Below are 12,958 nucleotides of genomic sequence, written 5' to 3'. Positions count from 1 at the left end.
TTAGCATGCCTACTACCACCCCCCCTCGATGCTCTATGATCCCAATGTTATCTGCCTTCTCATATAAGGTGATTGCATTACACTCACCTGGAGTAGAAATGCTAGCACTAGTGGAGACCCTTCATTCCCACAGTCGATTCCCCACACATCTGAATGTCATCACCTTAGATGACATGCTCACAAAGGGCCTCTTTATCTTGTGCTGTATGGGTTCCCCCTAGATGTCAATGAAGGCCTCAGTATTTTTAGAGCAAAGTATTCTCAACTTGCTGGGGGGTCGTAATCTAAGGCTTGGCAATGTGCATGGTCTTCAGTCTCTCCATCGTATCCTCCTTTGGCTCCCTAAACATTTTAAATGCAACAAGCTCGAATGGTAGAAAACTGAGTTGTACAAATCCCCTCTTGCTCAAACAAGGCTCTGCGGCAATGGCTCAATGTAATCTTTTGGGCTCTCAATGATCTTTTGGCTCACTGGATGTAATGTTTTGGTCTCTAAGGCATTTATGTAATCTCTTTTTGTTCAATTTGAGGCTCTCAGTATGCACTACTGTTAACTTTTATATTTGTATTTGAATGGTTATGGCCGCTACCTATAATCTTTTGGCCTTTAAGGCTCTTAGCAAAATTGCTTAGTTTTTATAAATGTAAGATCCTCTGTTCAATTTTTGCTCGATATAAGTTGATAATTTTTATATAACCTGTTATTGGATGTAGATGTACATTGTAATCTCTTTTGCTCAATTTTCACTCGATAAATTGTACTTTTGCCCTCATTTATATTTACTGCAACAAGGACTAAAATACAAGGAAAGAAGGACTACAATTTCCTTAGTTTATGACCAAAACAGCGCTAAAATAACTCCAACGACCCCACCATTGTGGTTGCATGGAGATACATCTACAAAAATACAATTAAACTTTCAAAAAATGCAATTGATGATATGGCCCTTGAGAGGGTCCCCTCTAGGGGCAAGGGCCATATTAACGTGCATTATACCACATCCACGATGCCACTGGATAGAAATGGCATGTCGATATGGCCCTTATCCCTAAAGGGGACCCCTCAAGGGCCATATCATCAATTGCATTTTGCTTGGTTGCACAACGGAATACATTTTCTTTGGTACACAAATATATAACTCAAAGAACCAGTGCGGTGGATTTCATAGATCTCCTTCTATTTGCTAGTGTGCTAGTTGTCATAGAACTCCTCCTATAATATGTAAAAATAGGTAACAGAGCTATAGCTCCAAGAACCAATGCGGTGGTCGCTCCAAGACAACCTTGAATTATGGGCGATGACAGGTCATCAAGCCCTGTGCACTGAGGCAATGCTTAGAATGATAGATTGCATCTCATTATTACACCAAAAACCAGTGCGGTGGTCTCTCCAAGCCAACCTATGATTTGCATGGGCTACAGGCAAAGATCCGAAAATAGGCTACATGATGATAGGTGATCAGGCCAGAGACTACGCTATGGCGGTGTTCAGAATGATAGGATGCGCCTAATTATTACACCAAGAACCAGTGCGATGGTCTCTCCAAGCCAACCTTCAATTTTAATGATCTACAGTGGTGTGTTCCCAGTGATGAGAGGTGGAAAAGCTACAGCAAAAGGCTATGCGATGATAAGTGATCAAGTAGCATAGGCCAGAGACTGTGCTGTGCAAAGCAGTGCAAAGATGTTATGTGTCAAGCTATGTAGTGCTCTGAACTAATAGATTGCGTCTCATTATTACACAAGTGTGCCTTCATGATGTCAGGAAAATTTTTTACGAGAGCGCGGGTTTGCACAAAATCCAAATATTCACCTAGGAGCGCATCGCATCGCGACCCCAAAACGGCCCCCGAAAATAGTTCCACAATTGGCTACACCCAAGAAAATGTTGACCCAATTCAAATACTCATGTCATTGCTACATTGGATGCTGCGAACTCCTTTTTAAGTCTACTGAGTGGTTGAGCACACATGCACTAGTTCAGTTTTTACCAGGTGTTAGGTCCCCCCCCTCTAACAGTGATTGAAACATGGATATGAACCACCTGGATGAGGAAAGGGTTAGTGGTGACAATCGTCCGATAAATTAGGAAGGGATATTTTGTCTTCCTGTTGTGTGGACTGGCAACTCATTCAGTGAAGAACAGTCCTCAAAGGAAGAATAAACCCAAACCTCAGACCCCTCTTACTCCCAAGCCTCCTATGCCATCAACTGAGAAATGGGTACCTAAGGCCCCTATTATTAGTGTAGAAAAGATTCTTTTAGATGAGGGATCTCCGTCCAGTCCCAAAGTTACAATAAAACAAGTTCTAATTAAGCCCCCTAAGGCTCCTCTCACTAAGGACTTTTTTGAAGCTTTAGTTGATGATGAGACTAAAGGGTGGATGAGAGAAAACTAGGACAAGATGCAAGCTAATGACTTTGATCCTGGGTGGGAAAAGGGTTTTGAAGAGGACATTACCAAAAGTGATGACATGGCTATAGGCAATATCAGAGGCACTAACTCAGAAGAGGAGCTCCCCAATGCTACCCCAGAGGTCAAGGAAACTCCCCCCAAAAACATTGCTTTTACAGTTACAGAACAAAAGAAGACACGCAAAAATAGCAAGTCATCAATATGATAGCCCAAATCCTAGGGCTAAAAAGGGATCCAAGAAGAATGGTAAGTAAAGTAGTCTCTCTTCTCACCTATAATGTCAGGGGTCTAACTGATCCTGATAGAAGAAGTGAGGAGCTGATTTTTGGCTGAGAGCCAATTCCCTCTCTCCTATTTTCTTAGCCCTTCGAGAGGTCAAAGTATAAAGCCTCACTCTTCAAGATAGACTAAAAAAAGTAGACAAAAGAAGAGTTCTTTGTTTGTCACTAACCATGAGGATGGCAAAGGGGGGGACTGCTTGTTCTCTCCCACTTTGTGGGCTGTTGTATCTTTACTGAGAAGGTTGAAACTCACGGCAAATGGGTTTCATTTACTATTCTTATTAAAGGTCAACGCTTTACTATCACTTCCATCTATGCCCCAAATAGTTATCAAGATAGAAAGACACTTGGGACTCTCTAGATGGGGAAAGAGGTTTTCTCCTTGGAGACTTTAACATGGTGGAAATAGCTAACGGCAGTGAAGGACAAATTGATGTAATGGGGTCATATCTAGAGTCCTAAGGTCTATGGTTGTGAGTGTGTGAACACACGGTGTGCCTGGTCAGGTGTCAGTAGGTGTGATTGAGTGACTCTAGGTGTGTGGTGTGTGTTTAGAGAATCATGGAGCTGATTGAGAGATTTGTGGATCTAGATGCTCTACTGATCCCTTTTTCATCATCTTGCTCTCTCCAAATGGTCTCCATGCAACTCCAAAATTTGGTATCAGAGCTTTGGTTGCATATCTGAGTTGGCATTATCGAAACAAAGTTCAGATTTGCTATTGCTACCCCAGGAAGAGGTGCGACGTATTTCACCCATGCTTTGTTGAGTGCCTTTTGTGATAAACCAGGCTCCTTCCTGCTACAAAAGCCCCTTCATTGCTTTAGTTTCCACTTCAAATTTTGGCCTCCACTTCGAAACTGCCCAAAGTTTGACTTTTCCAGAAGTCTGTCATTTCAAAAATCTTGGTCAAAGTTTGACTTTTCCAGAAGTCTGTCATTTCAAAACTTTCCTTCTATATGTGTTTCAGTTGCTTGAAGTGATAGATCTTGAATTGACTAAGTATTGACTTCAATATGGACCATGGAAGTATCATAGTATTTTTCATATTGAAAAGGTTTATAGTCAAAGATTTGACTATCTTTATGAAAACTATGTTGTGCATGATGTTAATGCTTTTGCTTCACTTTATTCTATGATGATGATATTGTGATGACATGGATGTTGGCTATGTATAAGAGTAGACACTGCCCTTGTTCTTCTGACACCCTCTTCATATTCAATCTGTTTAAAGGCATATGGGATGCATGTGATCACATAAAGTTGAAATCAACTTGCTTGAGGCTACTCATTTGGTAGCATACGTCATAAAGAGAGAAGGTATGAAGAAGAAAGATGCAAGCGATACACTTGCATCTTACCAACCATACTTTTCTTGCAAATTCAAGATCGAGAGGCAAGCCCATAGTTTTGACATCCGAGCACCATGATACAAGAGTGTTGATAGCAACACTCGCACTATGGCCTCAGACTCAGACATCACGTGTACATTAGATGTTATGCATCTAAAATAGAATCCATCGTGTCCACCACACCCTCATCATCATCCAGCACATTAGGGAGACTTTCCTCAGGTTACAAGTGTGGAAATGCACATGCTCCCTAGTTTTGCTCCTCATCGTGTCTAATGGTTTTGTGTAAATACAAGGTTGATGTGTGCAGCACACATGCAATATCGATCACAACTCAAATAATGATTGACTAATCGATGATCTACTAGCACCATCAACAATCGGTGGTACTTCTGGCAACTCCCCATATGCTTGCTCGTGGCATATTACAATATAGCACTAATGTCAAACTTCTCGCTTGCAACACGTGCAAGGACAAGGCAACCTCTTCTTTACTCTGTGCTCCCGAGCATTGGCCCCTCATCCGGTGAGCTTTCACTCACCCACTCCATTTGCACACCTCCAAAACCATAACTCAAAACCAAGTCAAGACCCAAAATTTAGAAATCACCCATGCATTCATGAATTTTAGGAAAGTGCCATGTTTTGTTAATATATACCAACTTCAGACCCAATTTCCATCAGTATGTTGCCAAACCCTTGATCTGTCGGTATATACTGACATCAAACCCTATTCTGTTAGAATATACCGACGGATAAGTGTTGGCATATCCTGACACTGTGCTTAGAACCGTTAGTATATACTAATGGTTCTCTAGATAAAATAGTTTAAAATCCCAGCACTTTTCTCTCCCACACTGCCTCACACTCTATTCGCTTGTTTCACCCATTTTGCCCTTTATTTGACTTCATTTTGCATACAAATCTGCCTCTCCACTTCTAGGTCTTTGAGCTAACCTCTTGCTCTCTTTCCTTCAAGTTGTGCTTCTCTTCTCTTTCTTTCATTTCAAAGTTCATGCTTTCTAAGTTATTCTTTTGCTATGTCTTCCCTCTACTTTCCCTAAAGTTTTCCTCCACTTTCCCTCTAGTTTCCCTCTCTTTTTTCTCTAAGAGGAACTTGAAGCAATAGCAAGATGTGCTAAAGAATTATACCGCTTGTTTTGGTTGTTTTTGTCTCCTTTGCTCTAGTTTCTTGCATGTAGTAGGGCTTTCCCTTGCAAAGTTGCCCCGTTCCCTCATTTTTCACATTCTTCTCCATATTTCTATACTCTTTCCGCATTTTTGCATTATTTTCTGCATTTTCACATTGTTTTCTGCCTTTCCACATTTTCGCACTCTTTTCCATATTTTCCCATTCTTTCCGCGTTTCGTATTCGTTTCTACATTTATGCATTCCATGTGGAAACACATTGCAACAATCCGAGTGACACTTGCAGATGGCTCATGCCTTCCATTGCTCTCACAAGGAGTAGCTTGGAGTGGAGGCTCCATCGGCATCTCTTCAACATCCCCACGACATGTGAGTGTAATGTGTTTCCACGCGATGCACTCTTTTTCGTATTCTGTATTTTTTTGTATTTTTGTATTCTTTTTGCATTTCTGTATTTTTTTGGCATTTTTGCATTCCTTTTCGCATTTTCGCATTCTTTTCTATATTTTCGCATTGTTTTTCGTATTTCCACGTTATTTTTGTATTTTTGCACTCTTTTTTGTATTTTCGCACTCTTTGCATATCCGCATTCTTTTTCTCATTTTTGCATTCTTTTTCACATTTTTTGTATTGTTTTGTCCTCATTTTCACATTCTTTTTCGCTCTTTCTCTCTTATCCTCTCCTCTTGACTACTCTTTATGCGGAAAGACGTTCAAAGTGTGCACCAATCATAGGGCTTGGGCACTGGAATGCTAGGCTAGATCATTGGCAAATTTTACAAGGCCAAGCTGCGGCACTCCAATGCTAGGAAAAATGGTGGGCGTAGTGGCGCCATTGGCGGAAGTGGGGAGATGATCTTAGTATACACACTTGAAGATGCACGCATGTAAGAGACCCACATAATCTTTGTCATGTGGAGGGATTCTTGTGGAAGGGGCAAAGTTCGAACGCTCCAAGCAAATCAGGCCAAATTCCACTTGTTCGTTAGTATGGAAGAGGTAAAGTTCAAACGCTCAAAGCAAAGCAGGCCAAATTCCAATCCTATCGAATTATTATGAGCTTGAGCCGGCTCTCTTGCCATGTTATCGTTTGCGCGTCCGGCGTCCCTTTGGACGGCTAAACACTGAAACTTCGACGACTAAGTACTCGTTTTCGTGCATTGATTCGTCGCTATATATTCCGGTCATTTTTGTAGTTGTCTACTTCGGCTCTCATCCTACCAATAAACTCGTAGAAACCAAACCGTCTCCTAGAGGTCCTCTGTCTAAAAGCTTTAGAGTCAGTATTTCCAGCAGGCGTCACCAGCTTCAACTCAAGGGCCAACCCTGCTTTTGCAGCATCACGAGACAGGAATTCATCAACGGACCGAGGTGCCAAGAGGCAATGCTTACATCGCACCGGGCTGCATTCCCTAGTGGGTACTTGGATTATAAGTGCGCTACTGGCTTTGCAGCTAGGCGTTGTGAACCTGCATATGTGTCAACCTTGATTTCAAACGGGTCTCGGATATGCCCAGTGCTGAGAACCGTATGCCGCAGCGCCTGCACTTCCAAAACGTCGACTAACGTCACACTCGAGTTTTCTTCTTTCTACGATTTGCTAGGGGTCGAAACAACTGTGGGTTTTCCAGAGATTAAGACCGCGTACAGGCGGATGGCGAGGCAGTGCCATCCTGACGTTTGTGCCGCTTCGCAGAAGGAGAAAAGCACAGAGTTATTTTTGCAAGTTCATGAGGCCTACGAGGTGTTATCCGATCCCGCTAAAAGAGCGCAATACGACTACCAAGTCTTGCACTCTGTATGGGCTCAATCCAGGCACCAGTTTGAGACACGCGACGAAGTGTTGAAGTCATGTTGGCAAGCTCAGCTTGTTGCGTTGAAGCAAAGGGACAAAACAAATATGGAAGAATCTTGGGGTTCCAGGATGAGATCACGCCGCATGTAGTGAATGTAGAAGTTCTTAGAATTATTTGATCTCTTATGCTCGCCTAGGGAACTAAGTGTGAGATAAGAGAAACTCGCAAACGGTGACCTTATATACAGGAACATAGCACCTGGGAACTAAGTGTGAGATAAGAGAAACTGGCAAACGGTGACCTTATATACAGGAACATAGCTCATATTCGTCCTAATATAGGTTTATTCATACGAATAAAAGCTATTCGTACGAATATCAATGGATGATGTGTCAATTTATGTAAAAAATATGACGTGACACCGCTTTTTTACCCGATTTTTTCCTTCATTTGAATCATTCATGCGATTTTCCCCTTCATTTGAATCATTCATGCGATTTTCCCGCATTTTTTGAATCACAAATTTGCATTTTTCTACTTAGGATTGCTCAATGTCGACCATCCCAAGTCCTCCTTCCCCTTTGGTTTAATGCAAAAATACCACCTTACTTTAGATAGTCTAGTTGGGCCCCCCAAAGAAAGGATTTACACAGCTTAATGAAACTCTCATGACCAGCCATTGATGGTGCCTAGCAGGATAAGTAGAAGATTGCTACAAGATAGAGGTAATGGTTAAGAACTAACCTTCTTCCAACTAATTGGAAGCCTTCTTTCCACTAAATGGTTAGGAATTGACCTTCTTTCAACTTAATTAGAAGATAGTTACAAGATAGAAAATGGTTAAGAACTAACCTTCTTTCAACTAAATTGGCTTGGAAGCCTCTCCATCTATCAAGCTTCTTCTTGAATTTGCATAGGAACCAATCCCATCTCTGTTTTACTGAAATTTGAAATCCGATGCGGATCCCAAGAAAGAAAGAAGAAAGGTCCTTCAAGGTTGTGAAAGCAATCTAGAAGGTCTAAAATAAGATGGATTTTGTTTGTGGGAGCTTTAGGATCTCTATTTGAGTTTCTCAGGTCAATTTGTGCTTTTGGTCGTTGTGTCTTCATTTGTGGGAGCTCAAGGTTCTCTTTATTGAGTTCCTTCAATCTCCTGTGAGAAAAGTGCTTTTAATATGTTTGTGTGAATGAAATTCGTTTGTGGGAGTTCTAGGATCTCCTTTTTGAGTTCCTTAGCTCTCTTGTGAGAAATGTGCTTTTGGTGTTTTTGTCTATGAAATTTGTTTGTGGAAGTTCTAGGATCTCCTTGTTGAGTTCCTTAGATCTCTTGTGAGAAATGTGCTTTTGATGTTTTTGTGTCTATGAAATGTGTTTGTGGGAGTTCTAGGATCTTCTTGTTGAGTTCCTTGGATCTCTTGTGAGAAATATGATTTTATTTTGTGTTTGTATTTTCTCACTTTCTTTGAATATTTCAATAGAATGTGAAATAATACAAAGAGTTTTAAAGGTGTATGAATTTAAAGTTTTAAAGATTATCAAAACACTTGTGTCATTCTTACACTTTCTTTTGAATGAATATTTAATATTCTTTTAATAGAATGTGAATGATTGATTTTTAATTTGAGTATATTCTTTGAATAAAAATGAATCCATGTCTCTTTATTTTTATTACTCATTCTTACAGTCTATTTTGAATGCATATGTAATATTCTTTCAATATAATGTGAATGAATAATTTTCAATTCGAATATATTCTTCCAATAGAAATGAATCCATGTCTCAATTTAGTACTCATTCTTACACTTCTTTTGAGTGAATAGAATGTGAATGAATGATTTTCAGTTTGAGTATATTCTTTCAATAGAAATGAATCGATGTCTCAATTTTCATTACTCATTCTTACACTTTCTTTTGAATGAATATTTAATATTCTTTGAATAGAATGTGAATGAATGATTTACAGTTTGAGTGTATTCTTTCATTAGAAATGAATCCATGTCTCTCAATTTTCATTACTCATTCTTACACTTTATTTTGAATGAATATATAATATTCTTTCAATAGAATGTGAATGAATGATTTATAGTTTGAGTGTATTCTTTCAATAGAAATGAATCCATGTCTCTTAATTAATTTCGTTACTCATTCTTACACTTTCTTTTGAATGAATATTTAATATTCTTTCAAAATGTGAATGAATGACAATCAATATATTGCATTCTTGAAAGTGTTTTTTAAAGTATATGTGTTGCTTTTGACAAAATGTGTATTGCATACGCAAATTAATATTTTTGGATTTTTTTTTTGCAACTTCAAAAGCATGGTGCGTAGAGGGTGCGTAGCAAGATTTGGTCATATGTGATGGAGATACGAAAAGTGCATGCCTCGGTCTCTTTCATGCAGTGTAAATATTGTGGACACAAGTTCACGGGGAGCTCTACACACATCAAGCAACATTTTCTCGGAATTGGCAGTGACGTTGAAGCTTGCTCATGGACTCCGTCTGATGTTCTTCCGTTAGGCAAATTTTATTTACAAAAAGTAAAGTGGTTAATCCGACCCTGATAAGGAATCATCCAAGTCAATAAGATATGAATAGTGAGGTTGATGAGACAGTTGAAGGAGAAGCACCAATAAATGCGAGGGGAGTATCAATACATGAAGGTGATGTAGATTTGCTAGCAAGTGGGTCACACGTGAGTTTTGATGTGACTAATGTCTGTTAGGTAAAGAAGAGAAAAAAGGGAGAACAATATTCTCTTCAACAACAAGTGCATGAAGAGCACCTAAGATGGATAGAAGCATTTGTAAAACATGGTATACCATTCAATGTCATGAGAGATGAGATGTTTCATAAATGCCTTGAAGTCATGTGGTATTTGTTTTGCCAAATTATAATAAAATGTGTACGGATCCTCTTAATAGAGTTAAACAAACTGTAATGGACTGCTTGAAAAAAAGATATTGGATTTTATTCCTACATATGGGTGTACTCTTTCTTTTGATGGATGGACTAGCAAGCAGGCCAGACCCTTGATGAATGTAATGTGCATTACTCCCAAGGGAACAATATTTTTGGAGAGTATTGGTACGTCTCTAAAAGAAAAACTTCAACATATATTGTAAAAATATACGAAAAAGCAATTCGTAAAGTTGGTGGCAGTGAAAATGCTGATAGATGATGGGCAAATTGGCTAAGAAAAAGATGCAGTACGCAATAGGGCAGTAAATGTGTACATCTTGTACAATCATCCTTATTCTAGAAAAATGTAGAGAGAATAAAAGAAGGTGTGGAGCCATTTGTGACAGTGTTGAGGATAATCGTTGATGCTAATTCCTTTGATATGGGTAAAGTGTGTATTGGAAGATGTCAAAAGCAATACGACAGGTTAAAGAATTTGTGCACTTTGCACCTAGGGAAAAGCAACAAGTAGTATATTTGGCCAATAAGAGATGGAAGCAAATGCACACTCCTTTGCATGGAGCTACGTTTGCAATACATCCACAATATCAAATGCATGCTCAATCACAGAATCCATAAGTCATAAGTAACTTTCGAAAGGTTTGTAAGAACTTGCTTTTTTGGGAGATCAAGGCAAATCGGCCTGCCAACAACAAGTGAGCTATATGAATCGCGAAGGCTCTTTTGGAGATCCTTGGAATCTTAATGCTATTAAGACAACGATTGCACCTACTTGGTGGAAGGACTATGGTCATTAGAGTTGCAACATGTTGCTCGTGTGCTCTCTGTTGATGCATCATCGGGTGCATGTGAGCGCAATTGGAGTGCATATGATTTTATTCATTCTAAGAGACGCAATTGTTTAAAGCCATCAAGAGATGCAGATTTAGTATTTTTCTTTGGGAATCTATGATTTTTGAAAGGGTTTAATGTTGTGGCTAGGGCAACAAGCAAAGCCGTTGTAATGAGAATTGCTGGACAATGATTGACTACAGAATTAGTTGCCGAGGGTGCATTTAGCAAAGAAGAAGACAAGCTTGAGCTACTCAGTGACAACAGTGAAGTCGAAGAGATAGACGATATTGTACCTGTGTTAAATGCAATATAGAGTGTTGTATGTTACACATAAGGGGATGGATAGGAGAATATGATAGGTGATGGAAGAGTCATATGTCCATATCCATCTCATCTCATTTTGTACTTGGAAGCGGTAGATGAAGCTCTAAATATGTAGGATGGTATGTTGTATGTGAGGGGATGGATGGGAGAGTATGTCAAGCGATGGAAGAGCGCATGTGCTCATATCCCTCTCGTCTCATTTTGTACTTGAAAGCTAGAACCTTATGGGCTACAAGTTATGTTGTTTTGTTGTACATAGAAGCGGTGGATGAAGCTCTAAATATGTAGGATGGTATGTTGTATGTGATAGGATGGATGGGAGAATATGTCAAGCGATGGAAGAGCGCATATGCTCGTATCCATCTCGTCTCATTTTGTACTTGTAAGCTAGAACCTTGTGGGCTACAAGTTACATACTAGTCCACTTGAACCACTTAAACAACGTAGCTCACTTAAACCACCCTGTCCACCTAATCCACTTATACCACTTAAACCACTTTCTTCACTTATATCATTTAAACCACTTCATTCACTTATACCACTTAAATCACTTCTTTCACTACAGTAATCCACATTATGCACTTAGTCCACATTAAGCTACATGAATCCACATTATGCACTTAAACCATGTGGCTCCACTTAGTCCATTTAATTCACATTAACTTACTTAACATTACATTAGCTCCACTTAGTCCACTTAATTCACATTAACTCACTTAAAATTACATTAGCTCCACTTAGTCCACTTACTTCACCTTAACTCACTTAGAATTACATTAGCTCCACTTAGTCCACTTAACTCACATTAAATCACTTAAACCACTTGATCAATTTGTACCACTTAATCCACATCAATCCACATTATGCACTTAATCCAGATCATTATATTCGAAGAAGAGTATTACAAAGTTATGTATGAAGGTTACATAATTATGCACTAGGTCCCACATCTATTGTTCCTTGAGTGCTTGGTCCTACACCTGTGAATCTATGTTGGTGAGGTCCTCAAAATCAAATATGTCAATATCCTCAGCTTCATCTAAGTCTCCAAAAGTATGTTTGTAGCATGCAAGCTCAATCTTCAACGTGTGTATGCGTGCTTATAAGTCCTTGATCTCTTTGGATTGAGATGCAAGACGAGCTTGTAACTCCTCAACAGTAACACCCTGTTGACGGAGAGGTATGGCACATGTTGCTAAGTCAACAAGATCACTGTGTGCCTTGGGAGTTAGCATGTGAGGCCTCAGAGACACGAGCTCTCTATTCTCTATTCTTGCTCGCTTGCACTAGGATGTCCCTTTCCTATTCTTGACAAGTGATTCTTGTCATTCCAATCCACACGTTGATGCAAGACATCGTGGACATACACTTGCTATATGAAAAACAGGGGTATTTGCTGGTTGTTTGGGATGCTCCCTTCCACCTCTATGAATTGCTGGAGAAGGATGTGGGCTAGGGTTTTGTGCCACAAGTCTGACAACTTGGGCTTTGCATACTTATTTCTAGCATTTTTGGATCGAAGAAATAAGGTGTTTCTTACGAAATCCAATGGACAGAGCCTCTGTACTTGCCAAAGAGAGAGCGGGTCACCTTGCATGGTGTCGTCATCCACTGGACTAGTGGTAAAAATACCTAGCCCCTCTCTTCATAGCATCTCCCTTTGCACCTGTAAGATCCTTAGTGTGATTTAGATGGTCCACTAAATCAGCCTCTTGAGGCACAAAAGCAGCTTCTGGACACTCTTGAAGTGGAGGTTCCTCTGGTTAAGGAGGATCCTATGGGAGAACATTCTCTACGTTCTCTCCCTCCATGCTCATACTTAACCTAAAAAATGACAACAAGATAGAATTATTTTATAACCATAAATAATATCAAACAATTA

The sequence above is a fragment of the Dipteris shenzhenensis genome, chromosome 31 (genome assembly GCF_047967505.1).
Source record: "Dipteris shenzhenensis isolate YYH24624 ecotype China chromosome 31, Dip_SZ_1.0, whole genome shotgun sequence".
Classification (NCBI taxonomy): domain Eukaryota; kingdom Viridiplantae; phylum Streptophyta; class Polypodiopsida; order Gleicheniales; family Dipteridaceae; genus Dipteris; species Dipteris shenzhenensis.
This window is presented reverse-complemented; position numbering follows the sequence as displayed.